Raw genomic sequence first — 24,612 nt, 5'->3', positions numbered from 1 at the left:
CAATTCAACTGCCAGGACTTAAGAACTTTTTTTTTTAAAGCTATTATTAATGCTTTTTGAGCTAGTGATTTAGATGCATATCATATTATTACTGAGTTAAGTATTGTATTGTATGTAATGAGTTTTTGCTACAACAAGTGTATGGGACATTGGAAAAAAATGTTGAATTTCCCCATGGGGATGAATAAAGTATCTATCTATCTATCTATCTATCTAGATCCTCAGTATGTCTGTCTACAAGGACGCGACTGAGCCGTCCTCTTCCTTAAGGTTGTGGATCACAGAGCTCCCCCTGTGCACCTTTTGGAAGAAGAATCGTGAGCACGTCTCGTCCTGCTCCACGGTTTGGACCCTCGATCGGAAGATGATCTTGGAGGACTCAGCGGCAAAGTGCTGGGCCTGACGGCTCTTCACCTCCCGCAGTTCCTCCCTGACATCCACCCCCCTCGACTGCAGAAGGAGGAGTTACTGCAACTCTGTCTGGAATTTACGCAGTTCCCTCTGCCCCTGCCATGCTTTCTGGGTACCCTTGCAGATGAAGAACCTCTTGATGTTCTCCTTGGTAGCTTCCCACCAGTGAACCAGGGAATCAAAGAACGCTTTCAAGGTTCTCCAACCTGTGTACTCCCTCTCTAGTTCCTCGATGTTCTCTGGGGTCAGCAGCTTGACATTCAGCTTCCACTTCCCCCTGCCTATTCTCTGGTCCTCCCATAGGTGACAGGTGGTTCGCAGAAGGAAGTGGTCAGAGAAGAACACCGGCGTGACGTCAGTGGATCTGACCGTGACGGACTCTGAGAGGAAGAGGAAGTTGATCAGGGAGCGGGCTGAGCCGTCCAATCGTGTCCAGGTGGCTTTTGGCTGTGCTCCACCTGCAGTTTGGCTGTCTTAACCATTTCCATCAGGAGTCTGGAGATAGTATCCAGCCTGCCATCGGCACTGCCAAATCGTCCAGACAATCAATGGTGCAGTTGAAGTCTCTGGTCAGAACGACTGGCTGGGACATGACCAGCAGCAGTGGGAACTCGCTCCGCACAGTGGAGGTGTACACATTGATTAGCCGAAGCGGAGTGTTTCGGTATCATTGCCTAATTCTGGACCTCCGATCAGCTCCATTATAAAATTCACATCTTCTGGCCAACTCCAAACCACAGCCTAGCAGCACCCCTTTCAAATCGTTAGAGGAGATCAAGTATTCAAACTTCTCTACCGAAGCATTCTCGTGCTACACCAACAACAAATCAGAGGAAAAAGTGAGTCATCATTCTATGCAAATGGCTGATATTAAAATTAACAATTTTAACTGGAGCAGTGGTCTAGTTTACTGCATTAACGCCCATGGACAGCAAGTTGATGTCACACCACACAATGCCAGCAGCTCATGTTCATATCGATATAAATTTTTGTCATGTCACTGTCACACAACATGAAAACAGGCCCTTCGGCCCAACTGCTCCATGCTGACCAAGATGGCCATAAAAGCTATTCCCATTTGTCAGCATTTGGCCCATAATCTTCTAAACCTGTCCCATCCATCTACATGTACAACTATCTTTTGGAATTTATTAAATTGTTCCTTCCTCAACCACTTTCTCTATCAGCTCATTGTACATACATGCCTCTCTCTGTGTAAAAATCAGTTGCCCAAGTTTCTATGAAATCTCCCTCCTGTCACCTTAAACACATGCCGTCTAGTTCTTCAATTCACCCTAACTATGCCACTCATGATCTTATACACCTCTGTATGATCAGCCCCTTTTCGCCTGTCCTTTAATCAATAAAGTCCCAATCTGCTCAGCCTCTCTCAATCTCTCAAGTCACAGTGACATCCTTGTAATCTTAGAGGCATTTATTCTGAGACCAGGTTGACGAAAACTGAACACAACATTCCCAATATGGCCTCACCAACATGTTGCACAACATGTCCAACGGCTATACTCAAATCCCTGAATGATGGAGGCGGGTGTGTGAAATGCCTCCTTCACCACACAGTCCAGCTGTCACCCCACGTTCAAGAAAACCATCTTATTGCCCAGATCTTATTCCAGCAACAGATGGTAAACACCACCTCTAACCACAGCTGTCTGCTTCAGGGACGGCCAAGACTAAGGCTGACTGCTCCAGAGGGCAATAGACAACAACATGGCTGCAACTCCAGAGTCACAAATGGACCAGGCTCTGAGCATCATGACCATGGCTTTCTGTCCCAGATCTGATCCACTTCAAATTGGCCTACCACTGTGAACCTTTGGATTTCTTGCCGTGTAACCAACCTTTATGTTACCATTTCTTCCACATGGCACAAGCAGTTCTATATCACTGAGCCATACCCGTTGGAAGCTGGGTTGCGACATCTCACTCAGAATGCATGGGACACGGATATACACTCAGTGACCACTTTATTAGATACTTAATTATGTGGCCATTCAGTGTATGTTTGTGGTCTTTTGCTGTTTTAACCCATCTACTTTAAGGTTTGACATCCTGTGCATTCAGAGATGCTCTTCTGTAGTGTGGCTATTTGAGTTACTGATGCCTTCCTGTCAGCATGAACCAATCTGGCCATTCTCCTCTGACCTCTCTCATTAACAACACATTTTTCTCCCACAGAACTGCTGATTACTGGATTTTTTTTTGTTTATTTTTTCGAACCAATCTCTGTAAATCAGAGACCATTGTGTGCGAAAATGCCAGGAGATTAGCAGTTTCTAAGAATCACAAAGCACCCCATCTGGCAGCAACAATTATTACACGGTCAAGGTCACTTAGTTCACATTTCTTCCCCTTTCTGATGTGCACTGGTGTATCTAATAAAGTGGCCACTGAATATATCAACAGCAAGGCGAAATGAAATAGATACCAACCCCAGAAGTGGTAGAAGAGTCATTGTGACATTCCCTTCATTGGAAATCTGCGGCTTCACTCTGAGTGAATCTCCCTAAAAACAAGGTTTGCATTGATGGGATTCTGGCACCTAACCCACTGCCTCATCTCTGCTAATACACACCGTTACTCAGAGCACATGGAGAGAGTTGCCTTCCATTTCAAACCTTTCTGTGTTCTGGAGAAAAATTTTCTTTCAAACAAGTACAAAAATAGTCCATGAACTGGGAAATGAAACATCAGTGTTACAGTGGAAAGACACTCAATTGACCAGAAGGGCCAGAGAAGAACTCAGGATTAAAATCTCATCAGCATAAGGTCACCCCGAAAGAGCAATACACTTCCAGCAAATCACTGCCTCAATTATTGTGACCTGCACCATCACTCCCTAGAGACCATGAGCTGGGTTTGAAGTCTTTCTCCGAGACATCCCGCTTTGCACTGAGCCCAGTCTCTGAATATACAGTAGACAATAGACAATAGGTGCAGAAGTAGACCATTCGGCCCTTCGAGCCTGCACCGCCATTTTGAGATCATGGCTGATCAACTACTATCAATACCCGGTTCCTGCCTTGTCCCCATATCCCTTGATTCCCCTATCCATAAGATACCTATCTAGCTCCTTCTTGAAAGCATTCAGAGAATTGACCTCCACTACCTTCCGAGGCAGTGCATTCCAGACCCCCACAACTCTCTGGGAGAAGAAGTTTTTCCTTAACTCTGTCCTAAATGACCTACCCCTTATTCTCAAACCATGCCCTCTGGTACTGGACTTTCCCAGCATCTGGAACATATTTCCTGCCTCTATCTTGTCCAATCCCTTAATAATCTTATATGTTTCAATCAGATCCCCTCTCAATCTTCTGTTTTTTTGCACGGGTTTTAATCTATTCAATGCACATATACTGTAATCGATTTATTTATTTATTATTATTTTAAACTTTTTCCCCCTTCTAGATTATGTATTGCATGGAACTGCTGCTGCTAAGTTAACAAATTTCACGTCACATGCCAGTGATATTAAACCCGATACTGATTCTGATTCTGAGATACTATTACAAGAAAGAACCTTTTCTGCTTGGCTGCCAGTGACTAGTGCTCTTCCACAGGGGTCTGTGTTGGGGCCACCTCTTTTTGCATTATATGTCAATGATTTGGATGACAGAATTGATGAATATGTGGACGATATGAAAATGGGCGGAAGGGCAGGTAGTTTTGAGGAAGTAGAGTGGCTACTGAAGGACTTCGACAGATTAGGAGAATGGGCAAAGAAGTTGCTGATGGAATACAGTGTTGGAAGATTTATGGTTATGTGCTTTGATAGAAAAAATAAAAGCATAGATTATTTTTGAAATGGAGAGAAAACTCAAAAATCTGAGGTGCAAAGGGACTTGGGAGTCCTCATGCAGAATTCCTTAAAGGTTAATTTGCAGGTAGAGTCAGTGGTGAAGAATGAAATGTTAGCATTCATTTCCAGGTGCCTAGAAAATAAAAGTAAGGATGTAATGCTGGGGCTTTATAAGGCATTGGTGAGACCTCACTGACAGTATTGTGAGTGGTTTTGAGTCCCTTATCAAAGAAAATATGTGCTGGCATTGGAGAGAATTCAGAGGAAGCTCACAAGAATGATTCTGGGGGAAAAAACAAATCCAGTTAAAGTCTTAGGAGCACTTAATGGCTCTGGGTCTGTACTCACTGGAGATTAGATGAATGAGAAGGAATCACATTGAAACGTATCAAACATTGAAAAGCCCAGATAAAGTAGATGTGGAGAGGATATTTCCTATAGTGGAGGAGTCTAGGACCAGAGGGCACAGGCTCAGAATAGAGGGACTGTGGCGACCCAATTACTAGCACACTCGAACCGGCTGACAATTAGCCAGCATGCAGGCACAAAGGAGAAAGCCTGAGGGGGTTTCAGTACGTGCGAGTAGAGGCACCCGGCGGGGGAGCGAGGCTTTAAAGCAAGACTGTGAAGTTGGAATAAACTTTATCTTTGACTGCAGTTTACCAACTCTGTGTCGTTATTTTAGCGCTGCATGTAGCACACTGCTACAATTGGTGACCCCGACGGTCCAAACGTTTTTGGACCGGAGATGAACGACGCCGCATCTGTTAATGCTGTTTCCTTGAAACTGCCAAGCTTCTGGACGCTACAACCTCACCTATGGTTTCAGCAAGCAGAAGCCCAATTCCACGTTCGGCAGATAACCTCAGAGGACACCCGTTACTACTACGTGGTGAGCTCCCTCGACCAGGACACAGCGGCCCAGGTCGCGGAGTTCGTACAGTCTCCCCTGGTGGACGGCAAGTACACGGAATTCAAAGCCCTGCTCATAAGGACTTTCGGGTTCTCCCGCCGCGAGCGAGCTGCCCGTTTACTGCACCTGGATGACTTGGGAGACAGGCCTCCATCAGCTTTAATGAATGAGATGTTGTCTCTGGCCGACGGACACACACCCTGCCTCATGTTTGAGCAGGCATTCCTGGAGCAGCTGTCCGAGGACATACGCCTGCTGCTGTCTGACGCGGATTTCAGCGAACCCCGGAAGGTGGCAGCCTGGGCAGACTTGCTGTGGAATGTGATGCACCATCAATAACTCACTCTGAGACGTAAGAAGCGAGATATCGGCTTTTATTGACTGGAAGAATGAACAACACTACATCCTGGAGAATGAGGCCGGGCTCAGGCCTCAATCGCCTTTATACAGGGGTCTGTGGGAGGAGCCACAGGAGCAGTCCAGACAGGTATATGTAGTTCACCACAGAACGCCAAGAAGGGGAGTGGGGCGTCCATCTCACTGATCACCCGGCCACGCTCCCAGCAGCAAACCAGTCCAGGCCCGGCCGCAGAGCCCTCTAAACCCAGAGGCCAGGGTGTGGAGCCCAACGAGCAATGGTGTTTCTACCACCAGCGGTGGGGCGCAGAAGCCCGCCGTTGTCGCCCGCCCTGCCAGTTCCCGGGAAACGCCAGGGCCAGCCGTCGCTGATGGCTACGGCGGCTGGCCATCGAGATAGCCTCCTGTATGTGTGGGACAGCAGGTTGGGACGCCGGTTTTTGGTCGACACCGGTGCCGAGATCAGCGTCTTACCTCCGATGAGTTATGACACCCGCAGCAGGGCGCCGGGTCCCCCCTGCGGGCCGCGAACGGCAGCACTATAAGGACTTATGGCACCCGTCCGGTGCAGCTACGGTTCGGCTCCAGCCAGTTCACGTGGGACTTCACACTGGTCGCCGTAGCCCAACCGCTTCTGGGTGCGGATTTCTTGCGGGCTCACAGCCTACTGGTCGACCTGCCCAGGAAGAGACTGGTTCACGCCGAGACCTTTCAGACGTTCTCCCTGGGTGCAGCCCAGTTGCCAGCCCCTCACCTCGGCTCCATCACGCTGTCCGACAACGACTTCACCAGGGTCCTGGCGGATTTCCCATCGGTTCTGGCACCGCAGTTCGCGGCAGCCATGCCCCGACACGGCGTACAGTACCACATCCTGACCCAGGGACCACCCCTCCATGCCCGCGCTCAGCGGCTTCCCCCGGACAAGCTCCGACTGGCGAAGGAGGAGTTCGAGGATGGAGGAATTGGGGATCATCCGGCGGTCCGACAACCCATGGGCCTCCCCCCTGCACATGGTGCCCAAAGCGACAGGGGGCTGGAGACCGTGCGGCGACTACCGCAGGCTGAACAAGGCTACAACACCGGACCACTACCCTGTGCCGCACATTCAGGACTTTGCAGCAAACCTGCACGGCGCACGGATCTTCTCCAAGGTAGACCTCATCCGCGGATACCATCAAATCCCGATGCATCCGGACGACGTCCCCAAAACGGCTCTCATCACCCCGTTCGGTCTTTTTGAGTTCCTCCGCATGCCGTTCGGCCTGAAGAATGCTGCACAGACGTTCCAGCGGCTGATGGACGCGGTGGGATGCGACCTGGACTTCGCATTCATCTATTTGGACGACATCCTCATAGCCAGCATCAGTCGCCAGGAGCATCTGTCCCACCTCCGACAACTCTATGCCTGGCTGAGTGACTACGGTCTAACAATCAACCTGGCCAAATGCCAGTTCGGGCTCGACACCATTGACTTCCTGGGCCACAGGATTACCACAGACGGGGCAACCCCTCTGCCCGCTAAGGTAGACGCGGTCTGCCATTTCCCTCGACCCACCACGATCAAAGGCCTTCAGGAATTTGTAGGTATGGTCAATTTCTACCACCGCTTCCTCCCTTCAGCTGCCCGGATCATGCGCCCCCTGTTCGCCTTGCTGTCCGGTCCGGGCAAGGACATTACCTGGGACGAGGAGTCCGCCGCCGCTTTCATTCAAACAAAGGATGCCTTGGCGAATGCCGCGATGCTAGTGCACCCCCGAATGGACGTCCCTACTGCCCTCACAGTGGACGCATCTAATACGGCAGTCGGTGGGGTACTGGAGCAGCTCATCGCGGGCCGCTGGCAACCCCTGGCGTTTTTCAGCAAACACCTGCGGCCACCCGAGCTCAAATACAGTGCTTTCGACCGGGAGCTGTTGGCGCTATACCTGGCAATCCGGCATTTCAGGTACTTCTTAGAAGGTAGGCCCTTCACCGCGTTCACGGACCACAAACCGCTTAACTTTACATTCACAAAGGTGTCCGATCCCTGGTCGTCCCGCCAGCAGCGCCATCTGTCCTACATCTCTGAATACACGACGGACGTCCGGCACGTCTCGGGTAAGGACAATGTCGTGGCGGATGCGCTCTCTCGCCCTAAGATTCACGCCCTTTCCCAAGGGGTAGACTTTGAGGCGCTGGCAGGGGCACAGCAGGCAGATGAGGAGATCCCGAGTTACAGGACCGCAGTCTCCGGTTTGCAGCTCCAGGACCTCCCCGTAGGCCCAGGTGAGAGGACCCTACTCTGTGACGTCGCCACTGGCCATCCCTGTCCCGTCGTCCTGCCACCTTGGCGACGACATGTTTTCGACTCTATTCATAACTTGGCGCACCCCTCCATCCGCACTACCGTCCGGATGGTCTCCAACAGGTTTGTTTGGCACGGACTCCGCAAGCAGGTCCGTGAATGGGCCAGAACGTGCATGCACTGCCAGACGGCCAAGGTGCAGCGACACACCAAGGCCCCGCCGCAGCAGTTCCACCCCACCCACCGGCGTTTCGACCACATTCATGTGGATATCATGGGCCCCCTGCCAGTGTCGCGCAGAGCGTGGCACCTCCTGACTATCGTGGACCGGTTCACAAGATGGCCAGACGCGGTCCCGCTCACCGACACCACCTCTGAATCTTGCGCCCGGGCACTGATCGCCACCTGGGTGTCCCGCTTTGGTGTACCGGCCCACATTACCTCCGACAGAGGCGCCCAGTTCACCTCCAGCCTGTGGTCAGCGATGGCCAGCCTGTTGGGGACTCAGCTGCACCACACCACTGCCTACCACCCACAGTCGAACGGACTGGTGGAGCGTTTCCACCGTCACCTGAAGTCGGCTCTCATGGCCCGTCTGCGAGGAGCTAACTGGGCGGACGAGCTTCCCTGGGTCCTACTCGGCATCCACACGGCGCCCAAAGACGATCTGCACGCTTCGCCGGCCGAGTTGGTGTACGGCGCACCCCTGGTCGTTCCCGGGGTGTTCATACCAGCCCCAAGGGGGCGAGAGGAAGAACCCGCAGCAGTCCTGGGCAGACTACGCGAGAGGCTCGGTGTCCTGGCCCCCATACCCACTTCACAGCATGGGCAGCACCCGACCTGCGTACCCAAAGATCTGCAGAACTGTAAGTTTGTGTTTGTACGACGGGGCGGGCATCGGCCACCACTGCAACGGCCCTACGAGGGGCCGTTTACGGTGATCAGAAACGACAGGTCCACATTCGTGCTGGACATTGGGGGGAGAGAGGAGGTTTTCACGGTGGACCGACTCAAACCGGCCCATGTGGACTTGGCGCAACCGGTCAAGTTTCCGGCACCGCGGCGCAGAGGCCGACCTCCCAAACAGGGCCCGGCCCAGACTGTGAACATTGGGGGGTGTACCGCCGGTTCTGGGGGGGGGTTATGTGGCGACCCAATTACTAGCACACTCGAACCGGCTGACAATTAGCCAGCGTGCAGGCACAAAGGAGAAAGCCTGAGGGGTTTTCAGTATGTGCGAGTAGAGGCACCCGGCAGGGGAGCGAGGCTTTAAAGCAAGACTGTGAAGTTGGAATAAACTTTATCTTTGACTGCAGTTTACCGACTCCGTGTCGTTATTTTAGCGCTGCGTGTAGCACACCGCTACAGGACATCTATTTGGAACAAAAACTTCATTGACCATATGACGATAAGATATAGGGGCAGAACTAGGCCATTCAGTCCACCAAGTCTGCTCAGACATTTCATCATGGCTGATCCAATTTTCCTCTCAGCCCCAATCTCCTGCCTCCTCTCCATACCCTTCCACACTGTGACCAATTAATAATCTCTGTTTTAAATATACATTGGTACCAATGACATAGGTAGAAAAAGGGAGGCGATCCTGAAGAGGGAATTCAAAGAGTTGGGTAGGAAGCTGAAAAGCAGGACCTCCAGGGTAGTAATCTCAGGATTGCTGCCTGTGCCACGTGCTCACGAGCGCAAGAATAGCATGATCAGGCATAGTAATGCGTGGCTGAGAGACTGGTGTAGGGGGCAGGGCTTCAGGATCCTAGAACATTGGGGCCTCTTCTAGGGGAGGTACAACCTGTACAAAATGGACAGGTTACAACTGAGCACAAAGGTATCCAATATCCTAGCAGGCAGGTTTAATAGAGCCGTTAGGGAGGGTTAAAACCAATTTGGCAGGGGGATGGGAATCGGAGTGATATGACTGAGGAAGGGGAAAACAGAAATAAATCAAAGATAGCGTGCAACAGAGATGACAGAAAGGACAGGCAGCAGATAAGGAATACTCACAGCCAGTGTAATGATTTACAGGGCAATAGAGGTGTGGTGCAGTTAAAACAGAGAGCATCAAACACTGGACTGAAAGTGTTATATTTGCATGCAGCAGAAGAAATAAAATGGATGATTTTGAAATTCAGCTACAGATTGGCAAGTATGACGTTGTGGCCATCTCTGAAACTTGGCTAAAGGATGGTTGCCATTGCGAGTTGAACATCCAAGGATATACAGTGCACAAAAAGATAGGTTAGTAGGCAGAGGGGGTGGTGTGCTCCTGTGTATAAGAAATAATATTAAATCATTAGAAATGGATGACATAGGATCAGAAGGTGTAGAGTCTCTATGGGTTGAGTTAAGAAATGGCAAGGGTAAAAGGACCCTAATGGCAGTTGCAAACAGGCCTTCAAACAGCAGCTGGGATGTAGATTACAAATTACAGCAGAAGATAGAAAAGGTGTGTCAGAAGATAGAAAAGGCAATATCATGATAATCATTGGGGAGTTTTACGTAAAAGTGGATTGTGAAAACCAGACCAGTACTGGACCTCAAGAGAAATAATTTGTGGAGCGGATGGCTTTTTAGAACAGCTTGTTGTTGAGCCCACTAAGGGATCGGCTGTGCTGGATTGGGTGTTGTGCAATGATCCGGAGGTGATAAGAGAGCTTAAGGTTAAGGAATCATTAGGGAGCAGTGATCACAATATGATCCAGTTCACTTTGAATTTTGAGAAACATAAAAACATAAAAATATAGAAACCTACAGTACAATACAGGCCCTCCGGCCCTCAAAGCTGTGCTGAACATGTCCTTACCTTAGAAATGCCTGGGCTTACCCACAGCCCTCTATTTTTCTAAGCTCCATGTACCTATCCAGGAGAATCTTCAAAGACCCTAGTGTTTCCGTCTCCACCTCCACTACCGAGTCTCTGAAAAGACCTTATCATATCCATCTACACCACCGTCACCGGCAGCCCATTCCACGCACTCACCACTCTCTGCATAAAAAACTTACCCCTGACATCTCCTCTGTACCTACTTCCAAGCACCTTAAAATTGTGCCCTCTCGTGCTACCCATTTCAGCCCTGGGAAAAAGCCTCTGACTATCCACACGATCAATGCCTCTCAACATCTTATACACCTTTATCAGGTCACCTCTCATCCTCCTTCGCTCCAAGGAGAAAAGGCTGAGTTCACTCAACCTATTCTCATAAGGCATGCTCCCCAATCCTTGTGAATCTGCTCTGCACTCTTTCTATGGTTTCCACATCCTTCCTGTAGTGAGGTGACCAGAATTGAGCACAGTACTCAAAGTGGGATCTGACCAGGGTCCTATATAGCTACAACATTACCCCTCAGCTCTTAACTCAATCCCACGGTTGATGAAGGCCAATGCACCGTATGCCTTCTTAACCATGGAGTCAACCTGCGTGGCAGCTTTGAGTGTCATATTGTCTCGGACCCCAAGATCCTTCTGATCCTTCACACTGCCAAGAGTCTTACCATTAATGCTATATTCTGCCATCATATTAGACCTACCAAAATGAACCACCACACTTATCTGGGTTGAACTCCATTTGCCACTTCTTAGCTCAGTTCTGCAACCTATCAATGTCCCACTGTAACCTCTGACAGCCCTCCACACTATCCACAACACCCCCAACCTTTGTGTCATCAGCAAATTTACTAACCCATCCCTCCACTTCCTCATCCAGGTCATTTATAAAAATCACGAACAGAAGGGTCCCAGAACAGATCCCTGAGGCACACCACTGGTGACCGACCTCCACGCAGAATATGACCCATCTATAGCCACTCTTTGCCTTCTGTGGGCAAGCCAGTTCTGGATCCACAAAGCAATGTCCCCTTGGATCCCATTCCTCCTTACTTTCTCAATAAGCCTTGCATGGGGTACCTTATCAAATGTCTTGCTGAAATCCATACACACTACATCAACGGCTCTACCTTCATCAATGTGTTTAGACACATCCTCAAAAACTTCAATCAGGCTCGTAAGGCATGACCTGCCTTTGACAAAGCCATGCTGACTACTCCTAATCATATTACGCCTCTCCAAATGTTCATAAATCCTGCCTCAGGATCCTCTCCATCAACTTACCAACCACGGAAGTAACAATCACTGGTCTATAATTTCCTGGGCTATCTCTACTCCCTTTCTTGAATAAGGGAACAACACCTGCAACTCTCCAATCCTCTGGAACCTCCCCTATCCTCATTGATGATGCAAAGATCATCACCAGAAGCTCAGCAATCTCCTCTCTCACTTCCTACAGTAGCCTGGGGTACATCCGATCTGGTCATGGTGACTTATCCAACTTGATGCTTTCCAAAAGCTCCAGCACATCCTCTTCCTTAATATCTACATGTTCAAGCTTTTAAACCATGTAACCATATAACAATTACAGCACAGAAACAAGCCATCTCAGCCCTTCTAGTCCGTTCCGAACACTTACTCTCACCTAGTCCCATTGGCCCGCACACAGCCCATAACCCTCCATTCCTTTCCTATAGGTATATACCTATCCAATTTTACTTTAAATGACAATACCGAACCTGCCTCTACCACTTCTACTGGAAGCTCGTTCCACACAGCTACCACTCTCTGAGTAAAGAAATTCCCCCTCGTATTATCCTTAAACTTTTGCCCCCGAACTCTCAACTCATGTCCTCTTGTTTGAATCTCCCCTACTCTCAATGGAAAAAGCCTGTCCACGTCTACTCTATCTATCCCCCTTATAATTTTAAATACCTCTATCAAGTCCCCCCTCAAACTTCTACGCTCCAAAGAATAAAGACCTAACTTGTTCAACCTTTCCCTGTAACTTAGGTGCTGAAACCCAGGTAACATCCTAGTAAATCTTCTCTGTACTTTCTCTATTTTGTTGACATCTTTCCTATAATTCGGTGATTTGGTAGTCCACTGCAAGTCATCTCTACAATCGCCAAGATCCTTTTCCGTAGTGAATACTGAAACAAAGTATTCATTAAGTACCTCTGCTGTCTCCTCCAGTTCCATACACACTTTCCCACTGTCACACTTGATTGGACCTATTCTCTCATGCCTTATCCTCTTGCTCTTCACATACTTGTAGAATGCCTTGGGGTTTTCCTTAATCCTGCTTGCCAAGGCCTTCTCATGGCCCCTTCTGGCTCTCCTAACTTCATTCTTAACCTCCTTCCTGCTAGCCTTTTAATCTTCTAGATCTCTATCATTACCTAGATTTTTGAACCTTTCGTAAGCTCTTCTTTACTTCTTGACTAGATTTACAACTGACTTTGTACACCCTGGTTTCTGTACCCTACCATCCTTCCCCATCTCATTGGAACATACCTACGCAGAACCCCACACAAATATCCCCTGAACATTTGCCACATTGCTTTTGTACATTTCCCTGAAAACATCTGTTTCCCATTTATGCTTTCAAGTTCCTGCCTGATAGCCTCATATTTCCCCTTAGTCTAATTAAATGTTTCCCTAACTTGTCTGTTCCTCCAATGCTATGGTAAAGGAGAGAGAATTGTGATCACTGTCTCCAAAATGCTCTCCTACTGAGAGACCTGAAATCTGACCAGGTTCATTTCCCAATACCAAATCAAGTACAGCCTCTCCTCTTGTAAGCTTATCTACATACTGTATCAAGAAACCTTCCTGAACACACCTAACAAACTCCACCCCATCTAAACCCCTCACTCTAGGGAGATGCCAATCGATATTTGGGAAATTAAAATCTCCCACCACGATAACCCTGTTATTATTACACCCTTGCAGAATCTGACTACCTATCTGCTCCTCGATGTCACTGTTACTATTGGGTGGTCTATAAAAAACACCCAGTAGAGTTATTAACCCCTTCCTGTTCCTAACTTCCATCCACAGAGACTCCGTAGACAATCCCTCCATGACTTCCTCCTTTTCTGTAGCCGTGACACTACTGCTGAGCAACAGTGCCACACCCCCACCTCTTTTAACTCCCTCTCTGTCCTACCTGAAACATCTAAAACCCAGCATTTGAAGTAGCCATTCCTACCCCTAAGCCATCCAAGTCTCTGTAATGGCCATAACATCATAGCTCCAGGTACTGATCCAAATTGGGGGATCGCTGGGCAGGCAGCTCAAAGGGCTGGAAGGGCTTATTCCTCTCTGTATCTCAATAAATAAATAAAAAACTTCTATCAGGTCTCTGCTGATCCACGCTCTAAGCTCATCCGTTTTGTTCACAACACTCCTCGCATTAAAATAGACACATCTCAAACCATTGGTCTGAGTGTCTACCTTCTCTATCAACTGCCTATCCTCCCTTTCGCACTCTCTCCAAGCTTTCTGTATTTGTGAGCTAACCTCCCTGACTTTGGTCTCTTCAGTTTGGTTCCCCCCCCAACAATTCTAGTTTAAACTCTCCCCACCAGCCTTAGCAAACCTCCCCGCCAAGATATTGGTCCCCCTGGGATTTAAGTGTAACCCATCCTTTTTGTACAGGTCACACCTGCCCCAGAAGAGGTCCCAGTGATCCAGAAATCTGAATCCCTGCCTCCTGCTCCAATCCCTCAGCCACACATTTATCCTCCACCTCATTCTATTCCTCTACTCACTGTCACGTGGAACAGGCAGTAATCCCGAGATTACTATCTTTGAGGTTCTGCTTCTCAACTTCCTTCCTAACTCCCTGTAGTCTGCTTTCAGGACCTCCTACCTTTTCCTGGCTATGTCGTTGGTACCAATATGTACCACGACCTCTGGCTATTCTCCTTCCCACTTCAGGATATCGTGGATGCAATCAGAAACATCCTGGACCCTGGCACCTGGGAGGCCTCTGCCATCCGTGATTCTTTCCTGCATCCACAGAATTGCCTGCCTGACCCCCCAAAGTAGAGTCCCCTATCACTGCTGCCATCCTCTTCCTTTCCCTACACTTCTGAGCCACAGGGCCAGACTCTGTGCCAGAGGCATGGCCACTGTTGCTTCCCCCAGGTAGGCCGTCTCCCCCAACAATACTCAAACAGGAATATGTATTGTTAAGGGAGACAGCCACTGGGGTACTCTCTACCATCTGCCTCTTGCCCTTCCCTCTCCTGACTGTTACCCACTTCTCTGTCTCCCAAGGTCCCAGTGTGCTAACCTGCCTACAGCTCTACTCTATCACCTCCTCACTCTCCCTGACCAGACGAAGGTCATCGAGCTGCATCTCCAGTTCCCTAATGCAGTCCCTAAGAAGCTGCAGCTCAACACACCGGGTGCAGATATGGCCGTCCGGGAGGCTGGGAGTCTCCAGGACCTCCCACATCTGACACTGAACACAGAAAACCGACCTCACACACAGACTTCCTGTCTGTATTCTGCACAGATAACCTACCTTGCCTCAACCCGTTATCGCCGAAGCCCTGTTGAACCAAAGCCTTTCTACTCTGTCTCCCTCTACTCCGTCGCCCGTTGTATAAATCTGTCTTCTTTTTAGACTGTTCTCACTGGCTGACCTCCATGCACTTACGCAGTCGTGCCCCATTCAAACCGCTAAAGAAATTTGAGAAGGAGAAACTAAATTCCAATGTATCAGTATTTCAGTGGAATAAAGAGAATTACAATGGCATGAAAGGGGAACTGGCCAAAGTTGACTGGAAAGGGACACTAACAGGAAGGACAGCAGAGCAGCAAAGGCTGGAGTTTCTGCAAAAAGTGAGTGAAGTGCCAAGCAGATATATTCTAAATAAGATGACATTTTTGAATGGAAGAAGGGCACTACTGTGGCTGACAAGTGAAGTCAGAGCCAAAGTAAAAGCAAAAGGAGAGTGCATACAAGGAAGCCAGAGCTAGTGGGAAGACAGTGGATTGGGAAGCTTTTAAAAATTTGCAGAAGGAAGGTCATTAGAAAGGAAAAAATGAATTATGAAAGGAAGCTGGCGACTAATATCAAAGAAGATACTAAAAGCTTTTTTAAGTATTTAAAGGGTAAACGAGAGTTGAGGGTAGAAATAGGACCATTAGAAAATAACACTGAAGATAATGTAATGAGAGACGCAGAGATGGCAGAGGAACTGAATGTGTATTTTGCATCAGTCTTCACAATGGAAGACATCTGCAGTATACTGGATATTCAAGAGTGCCAGGAAAGTGAAGTATGTGCTGTGAAAATTACGACTGAGAAGGTGCTCAGGAAGCTTAATAGTCTGAGGGTGGATAAATCTCTTGGACCTGATGGAATGCACCCTCAGGTTCCAAAGGAAGTAGCTGGAGAAATTGTGGAGGCATTAACAATGATCTTTTAAGAATCAATAAATTCTGGCATTGTACCACATGAATATAAAATTGCAGATATTACTTTACTACTTAAGAAGGGTGGGAGGTGGAAGAAAGGAAACTATAGACCTGTTAGCCTGACATCAGTGGTTGGGAAGTTGTTGGAATCAATTGTTAGGGATGGGATTATGGAGTACCTGGAGGGACATGACAAAACAGGCTAAAGCCAGCATGGTTTCCCAAAGGGAAAATCCTGCCTGACTAACCTACTGCAATTCTTTGAAGGAATTACGAGTAGACAAAGAAGATATAGTAGATGTGGTGTACTTGGATTTATGGAAGACCTTTGACAAGGTGCCGCACATGAGGCTGCTTAGCAAGATAAAAGCCCATGGAATTACAGGGAAGTTACTTGCATGGGTGGAACATTGGTTGATCAGCAGAAAACAGAGAATGGGAATAAAGGGATCCTATTCTGGCTGGCTGCCAGTTACCAGTGGAGTTCCTCAGGGGTCAGTGTTGGGACCGCTGCTTTTTATGATGTATGTCAATGATTTGGACTATGGGGTTAATGGATTTGTGGCTAAATTTGCCAATAATGCAAAGATAGGTGGAGGAGTGGGTAGCGTTGAGGAAACAGAGAGCCTGCAGAGAGACTTAGATCGTTTAGCGGAATAGGCAAAGAATTGGCAAATGAAACACAATGTTGGAAAGTGTGTGGTCATGCACTTTGGTGGAAGAAATAAATGGGCAGACTATTAATTAGATGGGGAGAGAATTCAAAATGCAGAGATGCAAAGGGACTTGGGAGTCCTTGTGCAGGATACGCTAAAGGTTAACTTCAAGGTTGAGTCAGTGGTGAAGAAGGTGAATGCAATGTTGGCATTCATTTCTAGAGGTATAGAATATAAGAGCAGGGATCTGATGTTGAGGCTCTATAAGGCACTCGTGAGACCACACTTGGAGTATTGTGTGCAGCTTTGGGCTCCGTATTTTAGAAAGGATACACTGACATTGAAGAGGGTTCAGAGACGATTCGCAAGAATGATTCGAGGAATGAAAGGGTTACTGTATGAGGAACGTCTGGCAGCTCTTGGGCTGTATTCCCTGGAGTTGAGGAGAATGGGGGGGGGGGGGGGGATCTCACAGAAACATTCTGAATGTTAAAAGGCTGAAACAGATTAGAAATTGTAAAGTTATTTCCCATGGTAGGAGAGTCTAAGACAAGAGGGCATGAATTCAGGATTGAAGGATGTCCTTTTAGAACTGAGATGTGGAGAAATTACTTTAGTCAGAGGGTGGTAAATCTGTGGAATTTGTTGCCATGAGCAGCTGTGGAGGCCAAGTCATTGGTTGCATTTAAGGCAGAGATATGAGTTCTTGATTAGCCAGGGCATCAAAGGGTATGGGGAGAAGGCAGGAGAATAGTGGAGCAGACTTGATGGGTCAAATGGCCTATTTTGGCTCCTATATCTTATGGTCTTATTGGTCTCCACAGTTGCCTGTTAAAACTAATTCCACAGATTTACCACATTCTGGCTGAAGAAATTCCCCATTCTCCATTCTAAAAGGATGCCCCTCTATTCTGAAGTTGTGTCCTCTCGTTTTAGACTCCCCCACCACAGGAGACATCCTCTCCACGTCCATTCTATCAAGGCCTTTCACCATTGGATAGGTTGCAATGAGGTCACGACTTTGGGTGTTACTGGGTATATTTAAAGAAATGAATCAGCCATGGCGGACTTGATGGGCCGAACGGCCTGCTTCTGCCCTTTTCGCTCATGGCCAGCCGGGAAGGATCAGCTCACTCGCGGTTCGCCTTCGCGCACCAACCTTCAGTTTCTCCGCCAGCCAGCAGCTCGCTGCAGTACTTCATGTTCTTTAAATGTCCAGCAGGGCGTTGAGGTGGTGAAAATATGTTTTTAAAAAGGACGACGACACCTTTGTTTGGCCGCGTGGAAAGCTGCGGCGCTCGAGCGCGCTGCTTTCGCGCCGGAAGTCAGGAACGTGAACAGCAGAGCCAGGGCTGGCACGCCGCCTTTTAATCCACAAGCGACAGAGAGGGCAATGGGGTAGGAGTGGGCAGATAACCTCACGGATCAGTGAGTATGCGACCCGTCAACATTCGAGTGGAGACAAACAGAGGTGAGGACTCCTTCTTTCTACCCGGTGCCCCACACCCAAGAGAAATAGTCATGGCTGCCTCTGTTCCGATGCCTCACTCCTCCTGTCATTTCAGTCCCGCCTACTACCACTCCCCTCACTGACTCGGGTTAAGCTTACCTCACGCCCATGCTTTCCAATTTATTCATCGTTAGGTGTGCCAGGGTCGCGCCGGATATGTTTTCATCTGTTGAGTGTATACAGAGAAGCAAAAGCAGAATTCAGTGAGAATCATTCCTTCTCTCGGACCACAAAGCCTACACGGTGACTACCAGCACCCCGTCGATCAGGAGCAGCACGGAACACACGGAGCAGAATTTAAGCTTTCTGTCAACAAAATTCGCAACCCTAACATCTCCGTACCCAAACCCGGCAGCAAAGCACGCACCGTCTTCCTCCCAGTGACGCCGAACACGCAGTTCACAGCAAACTGAGTACATTCGGTATGTTACTAATACAACACAAGTTCAGTTTTTTCAGACAGCTTCGGGAAGAAATTACACATGTACCCGGAACGACTGCTTGCCGAGCAGACCTGCCTATTCCACTCACCTGGCTTCACCTATCACCTTCTGAACTGTCCCTCTTTGCCCTCTTGCTGGCGGCTTCCTCCTCCCTTTGCAGCCCTGAAGAGGGGCCTCGGTCCGAAACATCAATTGTTTATCCATTTCCACAGATGGTACCTGACCTGCCGAGTTTCTCCAGCAGTTTGTTTGTGTCTTTCTGGATTTCCAGCATCAGCACCATCTCTGGTGTTTATGATTTTCTGTCTGTCCCTGGGGAACACTAGCCCCACTTGTTCAATACCAAGAAACGGAGCTGATCTTGGAGATGCCGCCACTCTTCCTGTGCTTGGCGGGTAGCTGAACTGTTCTGAGGAAATCCGTAGGGAAAGACTGGGATGCACAGTAAACGCCACGTGTTCCTTCATCAACTCCATTTCTCGGTATCAAAGTTGTAAGGCAGGTGTTCCCCAGCGAGGCAGGCAGAAGCTTGTTCATCCCGCAGTCGCTGTGGGTGCACAAGTCATTGCTTACTCAGTCGTCCTCAGAAAAACAATAACATCGACCGGACGCGTGTAATAACAATGACATACCGAATGGATGCTAATTCGGCATCACTGACAGAGGAATGGTGCCTGCTTTTCTGCCGAGTTCGAGAACGCTGATATTAGGGTTGGGGATTTACTTATAGAAACCTTAAGTTTCTCTGTCAAATTATATTCAAAGGTCTTGTCTCCCTGATGCTCCTAATTGACAGGGGATCTCTATTCTTCTAAAATACTTTCTAGGTTGGCATGAACATCGATTTCTCTAACTTCGGATAATTTCCCATCCTCGCCCTTTACCCCTTCTCCATTCCCCATTCTCGTTCACCTTTCATCTCTTCTCTCCTGCTCACCTGCCCATCAACTCCCCCGTTCCCCTCCTCTTTCCCTTTTTCCCATGGTCCACTGTCCTCTCCAATCACATTCCCTCTTTTTCACTCTTTACCTCTTCCCCCATCACCGCCTCCCAGCCTCTTACTTCATCTCCCACTCCTCCACCCGCCCACCTTCCCCCTCACCTGGTCTCACCTACTACCTGCCATCTTGTACTCCTTCTCCTCTGCCCCATCGAAACGTCGACTGTTTATTCCAATTTACAGATGCTGCTGACCTACTGAGTCACAGCAGCATTTGGTGTCTGATGCTCTGGATTTCCAGTATCTGCAGAATCTCGTGTATCACTGATCAAATGAGCGCAGGAGGAAAGGTTTTGGACGTTTCTCTGATTCCATACTTGCCTCTGAACAACTCCTCGAACTCTCCCAAGCCTTGTTCCCGCAGGAATCTGCAGACATCGTCCACGTCCCATTCTAGATAATTGGACGGCAAAGCTTTGCGCTTTGATCTCCCACAGCCCGCGTCCTCTCTGCCAGAGCTGCGGGACCGCCGTTTTCCGCTGCCGCTGCCTTCGCCGCCGCCGCTCATCTTGCTCCTCTGAGCGAACAATACATCGCACAGGCTGCACCTGCACCTGCCCGTGATTGACAGGTGTGGCGTGATTGACGCCCTCTTCCCCATCACTTAGTCATCGAAAAGTACAGGCAGAAAGAGGCCTTTCGGTCCATCTAGTCCGTACCGAAACACTTAAACACCCTGCTCCCATTCACCTCACCGAGACCGTGGCCCTCCATACCCCTACCATCCATGTACCTAACAGACTTCGCTTAAACGTTGAAATCGAGCTCGTGTGCATTACTTGCACTGGGGCTTGTTCCACAGCCTCACACTCCTGAGTGAAGAAGTTTCCCCGAAGTTTCCCTTAAACTTTTCACCTTTCACCCTTAACCCATGACTTCTAGTTGTAGTCTCACCCAACTTCAATGGAAGAAGCCTGCTTGCATTTGCCCTCATAATTTGGGCCGTTTAGATGGCATGAGATGCTGACACTTTGACACCCAGGAACTTGAAGCTGTTCATTGCTGACACTCGATGATGGCTGGAGTATATTCCCTTGGCTTCCCTTTCCTGGGGTCAACATTCAATTCAATGGTGGCCCTGTTGGTTCACGCCAAAGATCCCATTTTAGAAGGAAGGGCATAAGTAGAATTAATGAGATTTGGAGAGTCATCAGTGATATCAATATTACACATTGTTATCTAAATCCAGTCCCAGCCCATGCGGTTGCAATAACAGACTTTGCTCTGATCCTCAAGTTCAGGGCTGGCGATTTATGCAATGCCTTCTGGGAAGGTTGATACCATCCTTCAAAGCATTTGTATTGGCAAAAGGCGTTTCTGTGCACAGTGTAGTCTGCTACTCCTTTCACAGCTCTGGTCTGGGTATCAAAGTAGAAAACAGAATCAAACTCTGTACATTTCTGGGATATATTCAATGGCAACCCAAAGACTGTAAGACCATAAGACTTAGGAGCAGAATTAGGCCATCTGGCCCATCGCGTCTGCTCCACCATTCAATCATGGCTGATCCTGTTGTTTTTAATCTCCTCTTCAACCCCAGTTCCAGGCCTTTCCCCATAACCTTTGATGCCATGTCCAATCAAAAACCTATTAATCTTTGCCCTAAATACACCCGACGACCCGGCCTCCACAGCTGCATGTGCAACAAATTCCACAAATACACCACCCTTTGGCTAAAGAAATTTCTCCGCATCTCTGTTTTGAAAGGGCTCCCCTCTATCATGAGGCTATGCCCTCGTGTCCTGGACTCTCCCACCATTGGAAACATCCTTTCCACATCTATTCTGTCTAGGCTTTTCAGTATTTGAAAGGTTTCAAGGAGATCCCCACTCATCGTTCTGAATTCCAGCGAGTACAGTCCTAGAGCCATCAAACGTCCCTCCTATGATAAGCCTTTCATTCGCCTGCTGTAGGTGTGTGAGTTTCTCTAGATTCATCAGGCAGGATTTTTCCTGAAGGAAACCATGCTGACCAGCTTGTATTCCATCACCAACTATTCCATCACCTCATTCTTAACAATTGACTCCAACATCTTCCCAACCACTGAGGTCAGGCTAACTGGTCTTTAATTTTCTTTCCGCTGCCTTTCTTAAAGAGTAGCGTAACATTCGCAATATTCCAGCACCAAGCAGAGTCCAATGATTTTTGAAAGATCATTTCTTTTTTTTTTGTAATTTATTTTTTTATTGAAGTTCATCATCAAACAAACATTTCCATAAGATGTATTTCAGACATTGTACATATATATCATATAATCATATATATCACAAATCTCCACAAAGTATTTATCTGAGGTATACACTTATAGAAAAGGGCGGAAAGAAAAAACAAGAAAAAGGAAAAAACTATGTACAAGTAGAGAGTGATCTTTTTTTACAACATATTCATTGATTTGTGAGAATAAAATCAGGCCTATGAGGCATTATGTAGTTAAATAATTTTCCCAGTATGAATCAAATTGTTCCAGCTTATGATTAACAGATGTTGTTATCTTTTCCATTTTGTCAATGTCCATTGTAATTTCCATCCATGCATTTAAAGTTGGGCTCTCCTTTGATAACCATTTCCTGGTAAGAGTCTTTTTACCAGCCACCAACAGTATATTCATTAAATATTTATCTCTTTTCAACCATTCTTGAGGTATATATCCAAAATATATGGTCTTACTCTCTAAAGCCGTACACCCTCTCAGTAATTCCATTATGATAGTAACCTCCTTGTTTGCTGGAGAAATTGTAGAAATCAAAATGCAAATCATTATCATATTTTTTGGGACTGCCCTGTTATCAAAAACTATTGGAGGGGGATACACAATGCCCTACAAGACATCTTTAAATGTGAAAGATCATTTCTATTGCCACGACAATCTCTAACACTTTTGGAACCCTAGGGAGCAGTTCATCTGCTCTGGGTGACTTATGTACCTTCAAGTCTTTCAGCTTTTTGAGCACCTTCTCTCTTGTAACAGTAACTGCATCCACTTCTCTTCCTTCACGCACTACAACGTCAGACATACTGACAGTGTGTTCCAGAGTGAAGACTGATGCAAAATACTCATTTAGTTTATCAGTCATCTCCTTGTCCCCCATTATTATTTCTCCTGCCTCATATTCTAGCGGTCCTATATCCACTCTTACTTCTCTTTTATTTTTAACAGACTTAAAAAACTTTTACTGTACACTTTAATAATAATATTGGCTAGTTTGCTTTTATATTTCATCTATAAATCATTCATCTAATGATTTTTTAGTTGCTCTCTGTGGGTTTTTAAGAATTTCCCAATCCTCTATCTTCCCACTAATTTTTGCTTTGTTGTGTGCCCTTTCTTTTGCTTTTACAATAGCTTTGACTTCCCTTGTCAGCCATGGTTTTTCTACTTTACCACGTGATTATTTCTTCATTTTTGGAATACCTATGTCTTGTACCTTCCTCATTTTCCCCAGAAACACACACCATTGATGCTCTGCTGACATCCCTGCCAGCAGCTGATTCTAATTTACTTTGGCCAACTCCTCTCTCATACCACTGTAATTTCCCTTACTCCACTGAAATAATGCTGCATCAGACTTTACTTTCTCTCTATCAGATTTCAAGAGGAACTCAATCATATTGTGATCACTGGTTCCTAAAGGTTCTTTTACCTTAAGCTCCCTGATTGCCTCTGGTTCAGTATATAACACCCAATCCAGTATAGCTGATCCCCTCGTAGACTCATCGACAAACTGCTCTGAAAAGCCAACTCTTATGCATTCGAGAAACTCACTCTCTTGAGATCCATTACCAACCTAATTTTCCCAATCGACCTGCGTGTTAAAATCTCCCATGACCACCATAACATTGCCCTTTTGACTGGCCTTTTCTATTACCTATTGTAACCTGTGGTCCACCTCCCAGCCACTGTTGGGAGGCCTGTATATAACCGCCATCAACGTCCTTTTACCCTTGCGTTTCTTAACTCAACCCACAAGGATTCAACATCTTCCGATCATATGTCACATCTTTCTACCGATTTGATGTCATTGTTTACCAGTAGAGCCACACCACCCCCTCTGCCTACCTTCTTATCCCTCTGATATAACGTGTAACCTTGGACATTCAGCTCCCAACCACAACCATCTATCAACCACGATTCAGTGATGGCCACAACATCATACCTGGCAATCTGTAATATTGCAACAAGATCATCCACCTTATGTCTTATACTACGTGATTTAGATACAACACCTTGAGTACCATAATTGCTATCCTTTCTGATTCTGCATCTCTTCTGATTCGATACTCAGCCTGTTGGCTGCAACTAAGTCCCACCTCCTGCCTGCCCTTCCTGACAATCTGACTGCACGCTATCTTTACTTTTTTACTATCCGTCCTATCCTGAGTCCCTTCACTCCGGTTCCCACCCCTCGCCAAGTTCATTTAAACCCTCCCCAACAGCTCTAACAAAGCGGCTCGTGAGAATATTGGTCCTCCTCGCGTTCAGGTACAATGCGTCATTTTTGAACAGATCATTTCTCCCCCAGAAGAGATCCCAATTATCCAAGAACCTGAAGCCCGGCTCCCTGCACCAGCTTCTCAGCCACACATTTATCTGCCAAATCGTCCTGTTTCCACCCTCACTGTGGCATGGCACAGGCAGCAGTCCTGAAATTACTACCCACCTACCCACCTTCTCAGTGTATGGAGCCCTCGAAAGCACACCCAAAAATGTCCACTGGTTAGATGGTGACACATAAATTTGTGAAAACTAAACTGAGAAGTGTGTTAGTGTCATGATACAGTGGCACGGAATACACTAAACTCACACTTTTTTTTTACACTGCTAGAAGTGCATCTAACTACAGCTCCTAACAACCATGTTAGGGAACTGGAGCAGGAACTGGATGACGTTCGGAACATTCAGGAGAATGAGGAGTGTATAGATGGTAGTTTCAGGGAGCTAGTTACGC

General features: G+C 47.5%; 1 long non-coding RNA gene across 1 annotated transcript in view; it reads right to left on the bottom strand.

Annotated features, from left to right (window-relative positions):
- The window catches only part of LOC140736213 (uncharacterized), a 32,452-nt gene extending 14,174 nt beyond the window's left edge, over positions 1-18,278 (bottom strand). Inside the window, exon 1 of the long non-coding RNA XR_012100906.1 lies at positions 17,873-18,278. This is a non-coding gene — a long non-coding RNA (uncharacterized lncRNA). The remainder of the gene's footprint in view (positions 1-17,872) is intronic.
- Positions 18,279-24,612: the final 6,334 nt, after the last annotated feature.

The sequence above is a fragment of the Hemitrygon akajei genome, chromosome 11 (assembly GCF_048418815.1).
Source record: "Hemitrygon akajei chromosome 11, sHemAka1.3, whole genome shotgun sequence".
NCBI lineage: Eukaryota > Metazoa > Chordata > Chondrichthyes > Myliobatiformes > Dasyatidae > Hemitrygon > Hemitrygon akajei.
The sequence above is the reverse complement of the archived record's forward strand: the minus strand, read 5'-3'. Positions and strand labels throughout refer to the sequence as shown.